This window comes from Dendropsophus ebraccatus, chromosome 7 (assembly GCF_027789765.1).
Source record: "Dendropsophus ebraccatus isolate aDenEbr1 chromosome 7, aDenEbr1.pat, whole genome shotgun sequence".
NCBI lineage: Eukaryota > Metazoa > Chordata > Amphibia > Anura > Hylidae > Dendropsophus > Dendropsophus ebraccatus.
This window is the reverse complement of record NC_091460.1, coordinates 110,943,592-110,963,286: the sequence shown is the minus strand read 5'-3', so window position 1 is coordinate 110,963,286 and position 19,695 is coordinate 110,943,592. Positions and strand designations below refer to the sequence as shown.

The following is a 19,695-nucleotide window of genomic DNA, read 5'->3' as shown; positions in this document are numbered from 1 at the left end:
GAGGATTGTTGGGGTACAAAAAACTGATGGACGGCCAAACTGCAAAATGATTGATGCTATTTTGGACGGACGACATTTTAAAAAATTATAAATGAACAAGAAAAAAATGAAGTGGAAACATAGCCTATCTTAGGATAGATATGTTTATCACAGGCAGGTTTACATTCAGTTATTGTAGATTTACCTACCACATCTGCTGGAAGTTTGCTGAAAACATCTACTACTCTTTCAGTAAAGTAATATTTTCTCACGTTGCTTCTGACTTTTCCCCCAAAAAAACCTCTCACTGTGTCCTCTTAAGTTCAGTTTGTTTTTTTTACTAAAAACACTTCCCTCCTGAACCTTATTTAGTCCTTTACATACTTAAAGGTTTCAATCAAGTCCCCCCTTTCTCTTTTTTCCTCCAGACTATACAGATTCAAATCCTTAAAGGGGAACTCCAGGTAAAGGTAAAAAAAAAATTAAACTTCTGAAGAAGCGTATAACAATACTTACCTATCTATTCCAGTTTTGAAACTGTTTGGTTTTGTTCTATTTTGTGTTTCTGCACTTCCTGGTTGAGCAGTACTATACTACACAGTACTACACAGTACTTCAGGTTCCAGAATGCAATGCTATCCCTCAGCTGTTCATCACAGTCCCAAATCTATTGCAGAACATCTAGGCTGTGTTCACACATTGCAGTTTCATTGTGTTACTGAATTTTTTGCAGTACTTTATCATTTCATTGTTGTCCCACCCACACAGCGCTGTATTCTCTACCTGTAACACCACACAGCACACTGTATTCTCTACCTGTAACACCACACAGCACACTGTATTCTCTACCTGTAACACCACACAGCACACTGTATTCTCTACCTGTAACGCCACACAGCACCCTGTATTCTCTACCTGTAACACCACACAGCACGCTGTATTCTCTACCTGTAACACCACACAGCACACTGTATTCTCTACCTGTAACACCACACAGCACACTGTATTCTTTACCTGTAACACCACACAGCACGCTGTATTCTCTATCTGTAACACCACACAGCACGCTGTATTCTCTACCTGTAACACCACACAGCACGCTGTATTCTCTACCTGTAACACCACACAGCACACTGTATTCTCTACCTGTAACACCACACAGCACACTGTATTCTCTACCTGTAACGCCACACAGCACGCTGTATTCTCTACCTGTAACACCACACAGCACACTGTATTCTCTACCTGTAACGCCACACAGCACGCTGTATTCTCTACCTGTAACACCACACAGCGCACTGTATTCTCTACCTGTAACACCACACAGCACGCTGTATTCTCTACCTGTAACACCACACAGCACGTTGTATTCTCTACCTGTAACTCTGATATTAGAATAAAGTAAAGAAATTTTAGAATTTATTTTTCTTTTCATTTCCACACACATATTATGATCAAGCATCTTTTATCTTTGAAGTTTAGCCCCACAATAAGGCTCTGATCCTCTCTGCCGTTTAGCATCATTTACTTGTGTTACTGCATCATTTTTGTGAATACGCTGCAGTACTGCAATGACACTCCAACATGTGTGAACACAGCCCTAATTTCCCTGCACACTTCTGCACAATCAGAGAAATCAGTGCAACACCTGCTTCTGGCTGGTCAGAGTTGGGATTGGGGGGTCCAGCCAAGCCTCCTGTGACATCACGCCCTGCCCCCTGTCTGCATCATCAGCCTGATCTCAGCAAACACACACAATAAGAGACAGAGGCATGGAAGATTTGTCTCCTAAGGTGGGAGAGCAGAAGGAGCAGGAGACGGTGTGGATTGGCACAGAGGCCATTTTTCTTCACTTCCTGGATTTCTCTCAGCTACCAGTGAGGCAGAACCGTACAGATACGGTAGAACATTGTATAGACACATCTATATAACTTTTAATGTACTTTTAATAGAAAACAAGTTTTCCTTATCCGGAGTTCCCCTTTAAGTCTTTCCTGATATGGTTTATGCTTTAGACCGTCCACCATTTTTGTAGCCCATTTGTAGCCCATCGGACCTTTTGTAGGTGATTTCTCCAGAACTAGATACAGTATTTCAGATGTGATGTCACTAGAGCTCTATACAGCAGGATCACAATCTCCCTCTTGCTATTGATTATACCTCTAGATATACAGCCCAGCATACCATTAGCTTTTCCCACCGCCTGGTTGCACTACACTGATTGGCTGAGTGGGCAATCCCTCAACCGGGCAGTCACGTAGCAGCTCAAAGAGCCGGATACATGACATACCAGGATCCCAGTCAAAACTGACAGCCGACATTGAGACCCTTGAACAGCACTATGGAGGCACGAGGACTAATATGTACACATTGTTTATTAAGTTCCTGCCCCCTCTGAATACCTTGCTTTTTTAAGTTATAACAACCCTAGGCTATATTCCCACTACAGAAACGGTCCGCCATTTATCGGGAAAAGGCAGACATCTATTGATAATGACGGCCGCACATAATGACCATGATCATTATTAATAGACGGACGCCTTTTCTCAGTAAAATCCCTTAGAGGGAACATAGCCGAAAAGTGCTTCAAAAATTACTTTTGTCAGCTGATTTTTTTTCCCCTGCTGGCCATGGAATTTGTGATTTTTTTTTTATATATATGTATTCTCTTTACCAGGGTACAAATAAGATGAAATGCCATTTCACTTCATGTCCATAGGGAGTAGCTTTACATATTAAGTATAATATGTGTAATGTATCCTCATTCATCACATCAGTGAAGTGCATGGTATAGAATCTCAATTCTTCAATATGCATTTCCATGGCTGAGAATGCACTGTTTTCTTTTAGTACTATTTAATGGCTGGTTACTATGTATTCTATCTATCTATCTATCTATCTATCTATCTATCTATCTATCTATCTATCTATCTATCGTGTGTGTAGGAATCACCCAGTAGATTGTAAGCCCTCACAGGTAGTGTCCTCCCTTCCTATGTACCAGTCTGTCATTTACTTTATTTATGTTGTTTCCTTGATTTTCTCTGACATTGTATAAGTCTACATGCTGTATGTTACTGTAAGGGAACCCAGGACCTCGGTGGAATACAGGGACAGACAGTGTGAGCCCTAGTGGTAGGCCCCCAAGACCCTCCCTGCCTACTTGCCAGCCTGACCCTAGGCGGTCTGCGACAACTGGGCAACAGGATGCTGGATAAGTGAAACACAGAACGAGACAAGACAGAAAAACAAATACAATAAAGAATAGATATATAGGTCAATATGATAATATAATAATATAATAATAGATATAGGTCAAACTGGAAATTGCAGAACTGTACAAACACAGAGGTCTGAAGGACAGGCAGAGGGGTCATAATACCAAGGAATCCTATACAAAATGCCAGCTCTAGCTACAAGACACTGTCACAAGCAATGTATCCAAATTGGGGAAAATGCCAACTAAAACCAAATGCATAACGAATAAGTTTGATCAGTCCACAGGATATTGGGAAAAATACCCTAATTCCCCCTAGTTTGGGTGTGAACCTCTAGCCCTCCTCGCACACGGTGTGTTGGGGCACTCGCCCTAAAAAAGAGCAACCCTTACCCCGATTAACCCCTTTGAAACAATGTCCCTATTATACCCTACATGTATATCCCGATGTGGCCCGTTTCATTTGGGTTGCCAAAAATCATCAGGGGATAGTAAACAAAAATGGGTATCTAAGTATAAACAACTGGGTGCAAAAAGCGATTGGGGTACCTACTGAGCTGATCACAGTGGTGACCTAAAGTGAATCGTGCTATTGGCTGGTAAACACCACTCTAAACTAAAGTGCCTAGGCCAGGTTCAGACTATGTAAGTGTGCGGCTGTATTTGCGGCTGTAATTGTGCGGCGGTATTTTTGGTGGTTCATGCGTACGCTGGAAAGTATAGGATATACGGCTGCACAGTGCACACTATGTATGAATCTACGGCCCGATCGTAAACGGACCCGTAAAAAATGAACAAGACCATTGTTTGCGGCTGGAAATGCGGCCGTGGATTGACAGGCGGTCCGTACGGAGTACTTCAAAAATAGCCGGCAATGATGCCGAATGCCGATGCCTCTAATAGTTAATATATTAAATTAATAAAACACATTTTCTTTGTAATAAAGTCCCTTTCGTTGTTCAATAATTTAATTCTAACGAATCCATCATTTTGCAATTAAATATACTGTTAAAATAAATATATATATAAATAAATGTATATTTATATATATTTATTTTTGGACAGTATATTTAATTGCACAATGATGGATTCGTTAGAATTAAATTATTGAACAACGAAACTGAATTTATTTCATCGAAAATGTGTTTTATTAATTAAATATTAATTAGTACAGGAAGCTCCATAAGCCGTTAATTCATATGCCGGCAATAGAGCATTCTGTACTAATCATCACTTTACTTTAATGAAAACATCAAATGTTTCTTCTAATTATGTTATCACAATAGCATTATTAGAAGAAACATTTAGAATTATATGTGCGTTCAGCTGATTGGCTGATCGGCTGAGCGCACATATAATGAGCCGGTCCGCAGTACAATGACTTCATTATGCTGCGGACCAGCGAAGAGGACACATCGGGGTGAGTATAGAGCTCTCCCCACCCCCTCCCCAGCACTGTACCCCTCCCAGCAAGGAAGGGGGGGTCAGTTAACCCCTTCCTTGCTGGGATGGGTGCAGTCTGACATCAGTCTGGCCCCCAAGGGGTTAAGTGGGATGCAATATATCCTCCCTTAACCCCTTGGGGGCCAGACTGTAAGCAGCGATCTGTAAAGATGCTGCATACTGTAAGGAGCACAACACCGCTCACAATGATGGGTGTTGTGCTCCTGTTTGTGTGTTTTTTGTGTGTTTCTCCCTTTTTGTTTTTCAGATATCAGTATCCTGGGGATTACGTCGGATTCCGTGGACTACGACCAGCGTTTTTTTTTTTTTTTTTTAATAAAATGGTCAATGAGGGGTGTGGGGGTGTTTTTATTTGAATAAAAAATTTTTTCACTTGTGTCTTGTCTTTATTTCTTTACTTTATAGACTCAGTAGTGGAAGCCGTCTAATAGACGGAATCCATTACTAAGTTGGGGCCTAGTGTTAGCTGGTATAAAATGGCTAACACTAACCCCCTATTATTACCCCAGTACCCAATGCCACCAGGGGTACTGGGAAGAGCGGGGTGACAGTGGTCCCGGAGCGTCAAAATTGGCGCTCCTGGACCGGGCGGCAGCAGGCTGGTAAGATTTAGGCTGGGGAGGGCCTAAACCAATGGCTCTTCCCACCCTGGTGTTACCAGGCTGCTGTCGTTTGGTTTTTAACCCGGCTGGTTATAAAAATAGGGGGGACCCTATGCGTTTTTTTTTTTTTTTAAATAAATAAATAGTTTAAAAAAACGCATAGGGTCCCCCCTATTTTTATAACCAGCCGGGTTAAAAACCAAACGACAGCAGCCTGGTAACACCAGGGTGGGAAGAGCCATTGGTTTAGGCCCTCCGCAGCCTAAATCTTACCAGCCTGCTGCCGCCCGGTCCAGGAGCGCCAATTTTGACGCTCCGGGACCACTGGCACCCGGCTCTTCCCAGTACCCCTGGTGGCATTGGGTACTGGGGTAATAATAGGGGGTTAGTGTTAGCCATTTTATACCAGCTAACACTAGGCCCCAACTTAGTAATGGATTCCGTCTATTAGACGGCTTCCACTACTAAGTCTATAAAGTAAAGAAATAAAGACAAGACACAAGTTAAAAAAATTTTTTATTCAAATAAAAACACCCCCACACCCCTCATTGACCATTTTATTTAAAAAAAAACAAAAAAAACGCTGGTCATCGACGTAGTCCACGAAATCCGACGTAATCCCCAGGATACCGATATCTGAAAAACAAAAAGGGAGAAACACACAAAAAACACACAAACAGGAGCACAACACCCATCATTGTGAGCGGTGTTGTGCTCCTTACAGTATGCAGCATCTTTACAGATCGCTGCTTACAGTCTGGCCCCCAAGGGGTTAAGGGAGGATGTATTGCATCCCCCTTAACCCCTTGGGGGCCAGACTGATGTCAGACTGCACCCATCCCAGCAAGGAAGGGGTTAAGTGACCCCCCTTCCTTGCTGGGAGGGGTGCAGTGCTGGGGAGGGGGTGGGGAGAGCTCTATACTCACCCCGATGTGTCCTCTTCGCTGGTCCGCAGCACAATGAAGTCACTGTGCTGCGGACCCGCTAATTATATGTGCGCTCAGCCGATTAGCCAATCAGCTGAGCGCACATATAATTCTAAATGTTTCTTCTAATAATGCTATTGTGATAACATAATTAGAAGAAACATTTGATGTTTTCATTAAAGTAAAGTGATGATTAGTACAGAAAGCTCTTTTGCCGGCAATATGAATTAACGGCTTATGGAGCTTCCTGTACTAATTAATATTTAATTAATAAAACACATTTTCGTTGAAATAAATTCAGTTTCGTTGTTCAATAATTTAATTCTAACGAATCCATCATTTTGCAATTAAATATACTGTCAAAAAATAAATATATATATAAATATACATTTATTTATATATATATTTATTTTAACAGTATATTTAATTGCAAAATGATGGATTAGTTTAAATTTAATTATTGAACAACGAAAGGCACTTTATTACAACGAAAATGTGTTTTATTATTTTAATAGATTAACCATGAGAGACATTGGCATACTGCAGAGGATCGCAAACCCCGGTAATAGCAATTCATGTAAACTGTGTTCCCTGCTTTCCCAGATGCATCCAGAGGTGTTTGCATCACTTTCTTAAGATTTTATTTGTTATTTTTAGTTGAACCAGATTTCCAAGTAAATGACCGTATGTTTTGAGCCGCATGTCTATTTTTTCCCACGGCCGTAGTTTCAACCGCACATTTACAGCCGCATAAAAAATACAGCCGCACAGTTACATAGTGTGAACCTAGCCTCATGCTGTAAACAATTTAGGGCTAGCACCAAAGGGGTGTGGTGGAACCTGTCAATTATCACACAGCAAGTGCTGGAATAAAGCCCCTATTACACAGGATGATGTGGAGAGCAAGCTTGCATGCTCCCTGTTCCCCTGCCCTCTGCTGACACTATTACAAGACAGAGTTCAGAGTGGTAGGAAACACCATGCTGAATCATGGCCAAGAGCGCAGTTTTGGCCCTACAGGCAGAGGACAGCACTGAGGTCTGAACAGGTGCGGACATAACAGTTATGTTTTGTATGTTAACCCTTTATCATATGTACAGTGCTCTGGAAACAATGGAGCTTTAAAAAGTAAATACAGTGGTACCTTGGTTTAGGAGTAACTTGGATTAAGAGCCTTTTGCAAGAAGAGCTCACAGTTTGTCAGAATTGTAACTTTGTTTAACAGCATTGCTTTGGTTTAAGAGCTCCCTCTACTGGGTGGGAGGGCGAGTGGGGAAGGGGCATGGTCTGCATAGCGGGGTCTACAGCCCTGTACTCTGACACAGGAAGTCTCCCTCACCTTCCAAATCATGGTAGATCTACTTCAGGCTGGGGCTCACATCAGGGGACAGGACCGTGGAGGTAATCTCTTCATAGATGTAACCGCTCTCCTCGGACAGGGAGTGCTGCTATACTGTGCCCACATTTGCCCTGCTCATTCCTTCTTGCTCCTTGCAGTCTCTGTCAGCCCTTCTGTTCCCCCTCTCTTCCTGCTATAATTTGCCTGCACTTACACTCAGCTATATCCATGCTGCTATAATGTGCCTGCACTCACACTCAGCTATACACACTGCTGCTATAATGTGCTTCCACTTACACTCAGCTATGTACACTGCTGCTATAATTTGCCTCCACTTACACCCAGCTATTCACACTGCTGTATAGAAAAGTTTCTGTCACTGTCCTCTTGCACAGCTCTGTGATTCTCACTTTCTGAATGGTCCATGCTGAACACACCCCTTCCCGATTGCTGTCATGTGATCACACAGACCTCTGACAGCAGCCCTACTTCTCTATTCTATCCTGTTGTACTACCCTACTGCATTATGGGGATCTGCAGTTCTATCCTGTATCTACAAACTGCTGCTGTTTTTTCATTCTTATGCCCTTACTATACATAATACACCACATGCTGATTGCTATACTGTACAGTAACTTATAATATCACATATTCTGCTGTTTCTCATTGTTTGTTTCATCTGTTCTATATGTTATTAAGAATAAAAAATCATTATTTTGGGGGTGTGAAACCAGTCGTCTGCATTTCAGTGATTTCTTATGGGAAAATTTGCTTTGGTTTAAGAGTGGATTTGGATTACAAGCGCGGCCCCGGAACAAAATATGTCCTTAATCCAAGGAACCAATGTATAAACAAATAATTGTAGGTGTATGTGAGAATATTGCTAGCTCAGGAGAATTGACAATGAGCAAAGGCTGACACTATAAATATTTTCTGTGCAATCATTTAATATAGCTGGATTAAAGGAATATTACAGCAAAAATTAGACAAATAAAAAAACCTACAGATTATACAGTTAGACATTAGACATAGTTGTACAAGCTGTGATAGTCCAATCATAGTGCCTGATTATTGTCACTGCAGAATACGCTCCCCTCCATGTGTTTAGCATTGGTCTGACAAGTAGCAAAGTGGAGGAGTTTATGGAACGCTTTCCGAGCCTAAGGATTTCAAATCTTAAGCAACCGTGGAGTTATGTTGTGTACAGAAGTCAATACGGTATGAAACGTTTATTTTCTAATGCTACTTAAAACAGTCATACAAGGGCAGATATTGTGTGGAATGGAACCACCAAGGTAAAAACAATCAATGAGCCATTCTGCTCATCTGTCTGGACAGAAAAGGGCTGGTCTGCCTCCCCCCCCCCATTTCCCCTCCAAGTAATTCCTGTACATGAATGCACTTTTCTGTGCTTGCTTCTGGTGAATAGCATCAGTATAGACAAGAGGAAAGACGGCTTCTTGAAGCTTTGGAGCACAGCTGCTCTGTAAGAGATGCAGGACACACTCCAGCTAGAGATGATGATGCAGCAGCAAACGCACAGGGTCCATTGAAGACCTGTCCTCATCCCATTTCATATCTCACTGTTCAGTGTTTCCAGCTCACAGAGGACTCTTTGACGCAACAGAAAGCTGCTTTTTGACTTCTTTTCTGTGGATTTGTGGATTTCCTCACCTCTGGGAATAAAGAACACAGAAAAGATTACTCTTTTCTTAAATGAAACATAGAGTCTATGGATCTACCTCTACATACGTTTGCTTGTCACCAGGATGCCATTGGAATGAATGGAAGTCTTGTACAGCGCTGTGCGCACCCAACACATGTGCAGTCCTTACTTTAGAAACTAGTTGTCTGACTAGGTGAAGAGCCGTCATACAGTGAACATACATTTACATTTTAGACTTTTTACCTTTTTATTCATGTTAATGTTTACTGATTGGATAGTTTATATTTTTATTTTTTTATATATATTTAAACTGAAAAAAAAAATAGATTTTTGATGGTCAACTAGAACCGCTTTATTTTTCTTGCTTTTTGATAGATTTTCACATGGTGTTCTTCAAACTGAGATCAGACACATTTCCATGCTGACATCTAAAGTATGAGGTAAGCCTCGGTATTTCTTGCATTTTATTTGATGGGTTGTTTTTTCTATATTGTTGCATGTTGTACCTGTCATATTGGTAGAAATAGTCTCAACATTTACATCAGTGCCTGCAGGAAAATAAGTCAATAAAGGTTTCTTGTGCTCAGGATTTTACACTTATTAAAGCTATTTAGTGAATGCACATTGCACAGTGAACAGGCTGGGTTCACATTGCATTTTTGCAGTTTGTTTAACGGATCCATATTTAAATGGTCACTTTTAATGTACAAACAAAAGTGGTCAACCATGTTTTTGTGTACTCTTAAAAAAAAAAAAAAACAGGTCCATTTTGATCTGTGTTTTTTTATAATGGTAGTCAATGGCACAGTTACATTGGTTTTTGTGTCCGTTTTTCCCCATAAAACAGATCATTTAAATGGACTGCATTTTTTTTCATGGAATATCTGCATATATCTGTTTTTTTCCCAACAATAGGAACTCCATATGTGTATGGTGTACAGCATAGTATTTCTGGAAATTATTAAGTACTGTTCTGTAAATGATAAAATGGACTGGATTTGTTAATATTGTCGTAAAATCAGATATAGTCAGTCCAAGGCTCCATATTTATTTCAGTGGTGCACACTGCATCGGAGTGACTTTTTATACTGGTTAAACACTGTTCCTTATGACACCTTTTTGTTGGTGTACTTTTCTGTAATTTTTGTGCCATATAAATGGTACATAGTAGTACTAAGTGAGAAACCCCTTCCAGTAACCCACCCCCTCGCAGAAAAATTTCAGAACTGTTGAGAAAAGTATGAAAAAGTTTTTCCAAGATGCGTAATAATTTGGTAAAGGCATTGTTAAACATGAACCTAGAGTGTACCTATGTGTGTAGAATGTAGATAGATAGAAAGACGCTTAGATGAAACTGAATGGACACTGCTATAGAATGGCACTGCCTCCTGGAATCGAAACAAGAAAACTTTTAAGTAGAAGCTTTAGACGTAATAACATAAACCATACATGCCCCGTTCCTCCCTCCCAAGCGCCCTTGGACCCTTTCACACCACACTTTTCTGTTTCATCCTTCTAACCCCTCCCTAACATTTGACTTATATGTATGTTGTAATAATGGCGGAAGGTATGGAGATGAAATACTGAACTTTAAAGGGGTTTTCCAGTGTCAGAAAAACATGGCCACTTTCTTCCAGAAACAACATGGCTCTTGTCTTCCGTTGAGGTGTGGGTTTACAATTAAGCTCCGTTCACTTCAATGTAACTTCACCATTGCAAACATCTCACCCAAACTGGAAACAAGAGTTATGTTGTCTCTGAAAGAAAGTGGCCCCTTTAAGCACTTAGTCAACCGTTAGAGAGGGCACCTCTGTTCCATATGTTTACCCCAGTAAGCTGTATAATGTTGTGTGTTGGGTTTAAGTTTAATATATATTTTTTTTTAAATATTAGAAAAACACAATATTAGAAAAAAATATTATTAGTTATAAAATAGAAATCGTTATACTGTCGTTCAAAATAGTTTTTCAGCATGTCGAAAAAAAGTCGTTGGTCTTTGAAAGATAATTCGCTAATCGGTTCGTAAAATTAGAAATCTTTCAGTCGTTCGTAAAAAGGTTTAAAAAAAGCATTTGTGTCGTATGGTCATGATCACCCCAGCAAACGTTTTAAACGATCATGTAACGATCGCAAAATAATCGTTACACTACATATATCGTTCACGTTATGTGTTATCGTTCGCTAAAAAAAATCGTTAAGTGCTCGTTAACGAACGGCCGTTGGAGCGAGTTTATGAACGGTGATCGTTCCGTGGAATAGAGGTATAACAGTGTCAGCCGTTTGGACTATGAATTCCAAATGACAGATTCCCTTTAATTATCCTTCATGGTGAATGCTATAAAGAAAAGAGAAAACCCAGTGCCGGAATTAGTTTTTTTTAGTCACCCCACTTCCCAAACCTAATGGACTAGAAAGTGATAAAAAGTTGAATATTTCCAAAAGTTCCCAAAGTTTTTAAGTAGTAAAATATGGCAAAGCTGTATTAAAGGGGTATTCTGCTCAGAATACAATTTTAATACTGTTTGTTGCTGCCCTTGGAAGAACATAACAAACAGCCTATTCTTACCTTTCCGTGCTCCCCCCGGTGTCCCCCTGCATCATCTTCAGTCCTCGGCTGAACAATCCCGCCTCCACCTCCGAAATGGACTCTAGTAGTGACAGCCCGTTCAGCCAATCACTGGCTTAACTGGAGATGTCCCATCTGTCAGTGATTAACTGAGTGGGTTGTCACTGCCAGATGAGTCCTCCTTGGCGGGATTGTTCAGAAATTTGCTGTCTCGCATGTATGTGTATTAAAGGAAACCAATTAGCACCCCAGTGAAGTGTGAACTGGCCCCAGTACCTTCAGCATCAGACATGGGCTGTCCTGCGATTATGTCAGCACTCAGGGAACATGATGGAGTGGCCCTACTACTACAAGGGTGTAATTTTACCCAGTTTTTAGCACTATCCATGACAAATTCAAGGAAACTTGCATATGATGCAGGAGTTTTCCAAACTTTATTTTCTGGAAAGGGATTAGCAGGAATGCTGATAAACAATACTTATATGGCTGGAAAGTGTACTACAGGCTATATTAGGCTATGTTCACACTACGGATGAGACCGGCCGTTCCGTGACTCCGGGCGGGTCACGGAACGGCCGGTGTCCGGCCGGATCATGATTTTCCGCCCGCAGAGCTCTGATGCGGGCGCATCAGCGCACGCTCGCATCAGAGCTTCCCATAGCCCACAGTGAAGCTAGCGGCCGGAGCGTATACGATGTGTGTACGCTGCGGCCGGGATCCCATTGAAAGTAAGGTTATGTTCCACCCCGCAAAACTACGGCCGTAGTTCTGCGGCGAGAACTACGGCCGTAGTTTTACGTAGTGTGAACATAGCCTTATGTTATATTGAAAGGTTATATGATGTTTTCCAGGTGGCTGGTTGCCTTTATCTGTGGTTAGGAGTTCTTCTACTTGCATATCGTTACAGATCATCCTTTATAATTCTGAGACACTGACTTTATTCTATGACTTTTATGAACTTTGTCAGAAAGGTCTGTTATTCCTACAAGCTGAGTTGTTCGATTGGAGACTTGGTGTAACCTCTTGGGCAGCACAGACAACATGTCCTTATGGCAGAGGACACCAAGTCTCACACCAGCAGTTGGTGTATAAATTTTTAAAGCTGTTGCAATGGATGTTTTAATTCTATTTAACATGGCCATGGCACCCACGTATAAAGTGTTTAACTGAATCCTCAACTATACAAATATTCTGTTACTCAACTGTATGTACAAGGGTTAAAACAACTCTAACCCCATAGGCCTAACTCTACGGCTGGGTTGACTCGTGGTATTGTGGTCACTATTTGGTCTCTATTTTGGAATTCATATTGGTCAGTATTTAGCCAAAGATAAGAGATGGGCTAGACTGTCTATTGTACCACTAAATTACCTTTATTTTACTTGTGTGAACATGGCTTAAATACATGTTATAGTCATACATTCAGCATAGTCATCTCCTTACCAACATCTGCTTGTGCTCACATGTGTCTAAATAATTGCATACTTTGGGGAGCGGAGAGGTAAAGGCACTATCATTTATTCATGTCATAAATATTGTGTATGTAGGTCTTTTGTGCTCTTGTTCTCACTGAGAACGTTGTTTTTCCCGCATAGAAAGGTTATTTCCTTCTTCCTTAGACTAGATATAAAAAATAAAGAGGCCATTGTCCTGGTAGGAAAAGGCTAATGGGTGTATGAACACTCTCAGTATTGGCTACTTACCATTTCAACCTTTAAACCATATTATTAAAATAAAATACCCTACTGTATATATTGGCTCAGAGCTGCCATGTGACGTGTAGTACACGTTTTTACACGGTTGAATAAATGAATTACCTTTAAAGGGAACCTGTTGTGCAGGAGACCATGACAGAAACCACCCTACCCACCCTTAAAAAAGCTTTGAATACCTAACCTCTCCACCCGGTGACACTTCGGATGTCGTTCTTGTTGTCAAGAAATCCTCGCCTCTCGTCTTTGCGCTTATTATGCTAATGAGCAGAGATGAGTCCGATGTCCGTAAAAAACGCTGCCGATAGACTTCCATTATGCGGCCATCTCATTACACATTTTCGGGACAGTGTCTCTTTAGGCTACGACCACACTCTTTTAAGCCATTTGGTGGATATTTTTTTGAACGTCTGTCATTTCGCAGCCACACCACACAATGACATTGTTTTATAATAATGCCCATTGTTTGGCTACGTAATGATGACCTTCCAAAAATTTTATAATTTTGGTCTGTAAGTTTTACACCCAGGGATGTAAATAGAAATGGCTGGGCCCCATAGCAAACTTAGCTGTAAAGACTAGTCATAACTTCAAGAGCTCATCAGGAGACTACTATGGTGCTCAGCTGGTGCCATAAGAGACCCATTAGTGGCCTCTCTGCTTGTCAATCATTTCCACATTGCAAAAAAACAGACAGAGAGCTGTGACTAGTCACAAGTGACTCCCTGCCCTGATGACTAGTTACCGCCCCTCTCCCGGAATTGTCAGGAGCTTGAGCTAAGCCGTTCAGAGTAATTCATCGTTCATTGTACCAAGAGCCTCTCCTTTTATACTCCCCATGACCTGGTTAGCATAAAATTAACAGGTTTCCAGTACCCCTTTAAGGTTTTCTGGTATCGTCTTAATGAGGTTGTATAAGGGTATAAAGGAGGTCTGTTTTATTTCTGTTGTCCATTAGAGTTTACTGTAAAAAAAAAACCCACAAAAAACCCATGCATTATAATGTTATTTTAGCAAGGCATGACACCGTAAATTAAAAAAAAATGAGAGAAGAGGAAACGTTTTAATATTTTGTAGCTCAGTATTGAATTTCTGCCACAACCCAAGTGAAGTGTTGCTCATGTAATAGGTCACTGTTGATTACTATGGACTTTTTATAGTCATAAAATAAAACAAAAAAAAACTAAAATAAAACAAGGGACTGCATCAGGGAAATGTTCACTTGTAGATCCATGTAATAAAGTCAGTGCGGTGTACAGGATTACAAAGAGGTTGATAGTTTGGAGGTAGGATTGCTCTTTGGGGTAAAAATCTTTCAAACCACTTCTGAGAAGCATTAAAAATGATTAATTTTTTAAAAATATATTTTCCCCAATTTTTGTAGTCCATATTATTTATATTAAAAATGTGTATCAGGTGTGATGCCCCTACACCTCACTGTGCTGTATGCTCAGTGAGTACCAATTAGGAGGCAGTCACAGGTCCACAGAAAACTGTCCGTGCACTAAAGGTATTCAGTGCCTCCACCTTCGTAAGCGGTAAGAGACTACTAGATTAAAGGGGAACTCTGGCAAAGATTTGTAAATTACTATTTAAAAATCTAATCGTCCGGTACTTATCAGCTGCTGTATGCCCTGCAGGAAGTGGTGTATTCTTTCCAGTCTGACACAGTCCTCTTTGCTGCCACCTTTGTCCATGACAGAAACTGTCCAGAGAAGTATATATTTTCTATAGGGATTTGCTACTGCTCTGGACAGTTCCTGTCATGGACAGAGGTGGCAGCAGAGAGCACTGGGTCAGACTGGAAAGAATACACCACTTCCTACAGGACATACAGCAGCTGATAAGTACTGTACGACTTGAGATTTTTAGAAAGAAGCAAATTACTAATCTCTTGATTTGAAAGAAAACATTTTTCCTTGAAGTTCCCCTTTAAAGTTCGTAGAGAAGAACAGTAGTGAACTTATGTTGGATTGATAGCTATTATTAAACCACATTATGGTTTTGCCACTGTAACTCACTTAGACTCTGTAAGTCAGTTTATTTTCGGGGTATGTAGCAATGATAATATAATTACCCCCTCTATTACAGGTGGCTCATTGGTTTTCCTTATTCTGTATTGTAGTTTGTACTTTTTCTCTTATGACTTAGAGAACGTCTTCTATCTGTTCTGCATTACCCAATATTTTATCGTATTTTTGGGATTTAATTTGTAAAAACTCTAAATATTTAGCAAAATTTTTTTTTTTAATTATTATTGTTTAACTTCAGCGACTTAATAACTTGCCTGCAATGATTTACTACGGGGCCATTATTAACATTGTCCCATGTAGGCGGGGATTTTGTACCTTTCACACAGTCGTGTAGTGAAGCGCTCCACCGACATACTTCTAGCATTGTTTTCTCACGCCACAGAATCTTTCCTGCACAGAGGGCTTTTCTCTTGGCAAAGATGTGATAAAAGTGACGAGGGAAGATGCAAAGCCCCTTTGTTTAAATAGTTTTATATTCTGAGCAATAAGTCAAAAATGCTTTCATGTGGTATAGTCCATATTAAGCCATTTTAAAGTATTATTGCAATGTGTGAATATCTTTGAAGATGGATAGGTATTGTATTACAAAGACTTACTGTTCACTTCCTGAGATGCTGTTATTTAGACGGGAGAATTTTCGGAGTGCCTTGCCCGCACACAGGGATTAGATATGATAACAAGTGCAGCAGTTTGAAGTCATCTGTGTTTTGCACTTGGTTAGTTATTGTTCACCAACACGGCAGTGTTATGTTCTTTAGTCTTTCCCCTGACTATACAGCATTCTATACAGTAAGGTATCTCTATTACTAGAGGTGAGTCAACCTTTTAAAAGTTCAGGTTTGACAGACTTTGAGGCAATGTTTGGGTTTGTCCAAAACTGAGCCTTAAAATGAATGTACTAGGTACATCCCATTGGGTTTTCTACTTGAACAGACCGGTGATGCCAGTTGCACGGTCCTTTTTTGAACCAGTTCCCGTGCCCAGCGCCGGTCTATTCATGAGTACCGGCCCGGAGCACTGGTGGCAGGCCCGTCCTCCCCCCTAGTGTGGCAATCTTCCCTCCTCTGTCATTCAATCAATGGAGCTACATCACAGAGAGGAGAGGAGATTGTCACACTGGGGGGAGGACGGGCTTAGACCAACACCGGTTGAAAACATTGCTGGTCTGGCACTGGTCTGTTCATGTAGAAAACAAACGAGTGGTACATTCACTTAAAACAAACCACACTAAAACAGCTATATGATTGCAGACATTTAGCTGTTTTAGTGCGGTTCAGCAAGTTTGCTCATCTCTACTTACCTGTCCACACCCCCCCCCCCCAGTGTCCTTCTTCTCCAGTCTCCAAAGTCCCTCTCAGCTGCATTCAGCCTGATCAGCCAGTTACTGACTGAGACAGGTCAGTGTCACGGCCAGCGATTAGCTGAGAAGGCTGTCATTCTATAAACAAGAGTGACAGCCCCCTCAGCCAATCACTGGCCGTGGGTCTGTCCCATCTCAGTCAGTCAATGATTGGCTTAGTGAGCTGTTACTCTCACCTGTAACAGCTGACTGACTGAAGGGACATTGTTGCGTCTATGGAGTGATAGCCCATACAGCCAATCGCTGGCCGCGGTGCGGTCACTTTCCAGCGGCTGTAGACACTGGAGACCCCTAGTAGGACACTGGGGGAGTGCAGACAGGTGAGCATTCCCTTTTTTTGGTTGTTGTTTATTTTTAAGTGTATTTTGCAAAGGGAGATGATCCTGTGCAGAGTTTCTCCACTGGACAAAAGCTATTTATGGGAAGACCATCAGTACCTCTAGCACTTGCCTGGTCTCAGGGAAACCTGTATAAAGAGGTTTTCCAGAAGGCTCCAATGTTCATATGTCTATTGCACGTTTTTGTTAGAAGGGATGCAATAGTATTTGCTAGTACGAATAAAAAAAACAGTCTCATTATGTATGATAAGCTTTTTATAACTAATGCTTTAAAGAGAAGTGGCATAGCGGCTTTACTGGAGGCATTGCCGGGATGAACTGCTGGCTCAGTAGGCAATGTTTTCTTTTCTGGATGTGACAAGATAATCGTAATGCATATTTACATAGCTTTTGTATTATTCTGAGATTGATACAAACAGAGCTGAACCCGGTGCCTAATGTTTATCTGCACCATGTTACATTTCTCTGTAGGGGCACTTCTGGAAAGTCATTGAGTCATTATTATAATTATTATTGATCGGTGAGGCCTAACTGGTTTGGTTTGGCAACGTTCTCCATACCCGAAAGCTCAGCATTAGACTCCCCACGGCTGCAGAGGTTAGATACAGCCCTAGGAACTCTTGGAGATTATGGATACAGCCATAGGCTGTAAGTGGTATTCCAATCAAAAATAACTTTTTATGTTGTTGCCCATGGGGATAACAGCACGGTCCCCCAATGTCCCGCTAGGTTATCTTTTGGTCCCCAGCTGAGCAATCCCACCTGCTCTTCTGAGTGGACTGAGGGTGACAGTCCACTCATCCAATCACTGTCTGAGACAGGACATAGCCACGGCCATTGGCTAATTGGCTGAGTGGGCTGTCACCCCCAGACGAGTTTGTCTCAGAAGTGGAGGTGGGATCAAAGAATATGTTGTAAGTTGCATTGAAGCTTAAAGAGGATGCACCACCAGGTACATCCTCTTTAACCTGAAGCCACGGATCGGACACGCGTCGGCACGGGGAAGCCGGTGCCGCGGTCTGTTTTCCGGACCGAGGCCCGGTTCCCGTGCACGGCGCCGTTCTATGCATCGGAACCAGCCGGTCCTCAAGCATTCATTTATTCTAAGGGAGCCGGGCCATACAGGGGAGGGAATTCCCTCCCACTGGGGGCTGCCCGGCCTACCTCCAGTGCTTGAGCACCGGCCGGTTCCGGTGCATAGAATGGCGCCGTGCACGGGAACCGGGCCTCGGTCCGGAAAACGGACCGCGACACCGGCTTTCCCGTGCTGGCGCCGTTCGATCCGTGGCTTCAGGTTAAAGAGGATGTACCTGGTGGTACATCCTCTTTAACTCTATTGAAGTAAATGGGGCTAAGTTGCAGTACCACACACAAGCTCCGCACAGGGGTGGTGCTATTTTTAGGCTGCCTTTAGGCTGTGCTCCCAAAATATGTTTATTGGGCCTTTTGAGGCCAAATAATAATAATAATAATAATAATAATAATAATGTTTATTTGTGTACTGTGGACAGATTCTGCATCGCTTTTTATGATACAGGGGTTACAATTACATAGACACATTACAGAAATAAAAAAAATAAAATAAAACTACAAAAGGAGTAAGAGACCTGCTCGCAAGACCAGGAGGACTGGGGCTGACACAAATGGCAGTAAGTGCTTTATTTGCAAATGGTCCAGCCATTGTACATAGAATCGGTTGTCATTATGAAATAACGGCCATTATTTGGCCTCACACGGCCAAATAAGGATGCTGTGAGAACATAGCCTCAAAGTGTTTTTGTGTTGCTGTGTAAGTTAAAGGTACACCCTAATAATGAGACTCTAATAACTATGAATGTAGAATACCGTTCCCTGTGCTACTTAGATTTACTTGAGTGCTGTGATCTTCCTAAGGGGACTGTAATAATTAGTCACACACTGCAAGTTGCTCAAAAATCTATTTATCATTCTGAGTGAATGACTGAGAGTCTGAGATTCTATCGCAAAAAAACTTAAAAGGTTTTCTGGTCAAGGTGCATTGAAGTTTAATAATTCTTTTTCATGACTCAAGAAGAAAGAAGCTGCAATTTAGAGTTTGCCTACCAAAGAGTACAAAAGGACAACAGCTATTTTAAATATTGCATCAAAGCAAATATTGCGATGCCTCTCCTTGATAGAAGCCGGGCTTGTCTCCCTGCCATCATTACGCTGGCAGAGTAACACCGTACCAAATGTGTTTCATTATAATTGTTCCTTTAATGGTTTGCAGCAAACACTCATTGTTTCTGAACAGATGGGACGGTTATTATAAAATACTATTGCAGACTCCCAGACTGTTGGAAAGCTGATAATGAGTGAAAATGAAGGTTAATGGTACAAGAATACAGTGGTGTTATTATTACGTCTATAGACTGCGAGTCACTGTTTCAGTTGTACAAATGATCATTATATTTTCTTCTTATTAGTAGCATGTAGTATTGTATGTTCACACACCATATTTTTTGGCCTATTTTG

The 19,695-nt window shown here is 41.3% G+C and overlaps 1 protein-coding gene across 8 annotated transcripts in view; it reads left to right on the top strand.

The window, feature by feature from the left end:
* CSGALNACT1 (chondroitin sulfate N-acetylgalactosaminyltransferase 1) overlaps nt 1-19,695 on the top strand; it is a 261,184-nt gene that overhangs the window by 90,448 nt on the left and 151,041 nt on the right. For 5 of the 8 annotated variants that reach the window (XM_069978160.1, XM_069978159.1, XM_069978156.1 and 2 more), the window contains one exon: nt 9,569-9,633. The exons of the other annotated variants lie outside the window; for them this stretch is intronic. The gene's annotated coding sequence lies outside the window, so the exon portion shown is untranslated. The remainder of the gene's footprint in view (nt 1-9,568; nt 9,634-19,695) is intronic. 8 annotated transcript variants of the gene reach the window in all.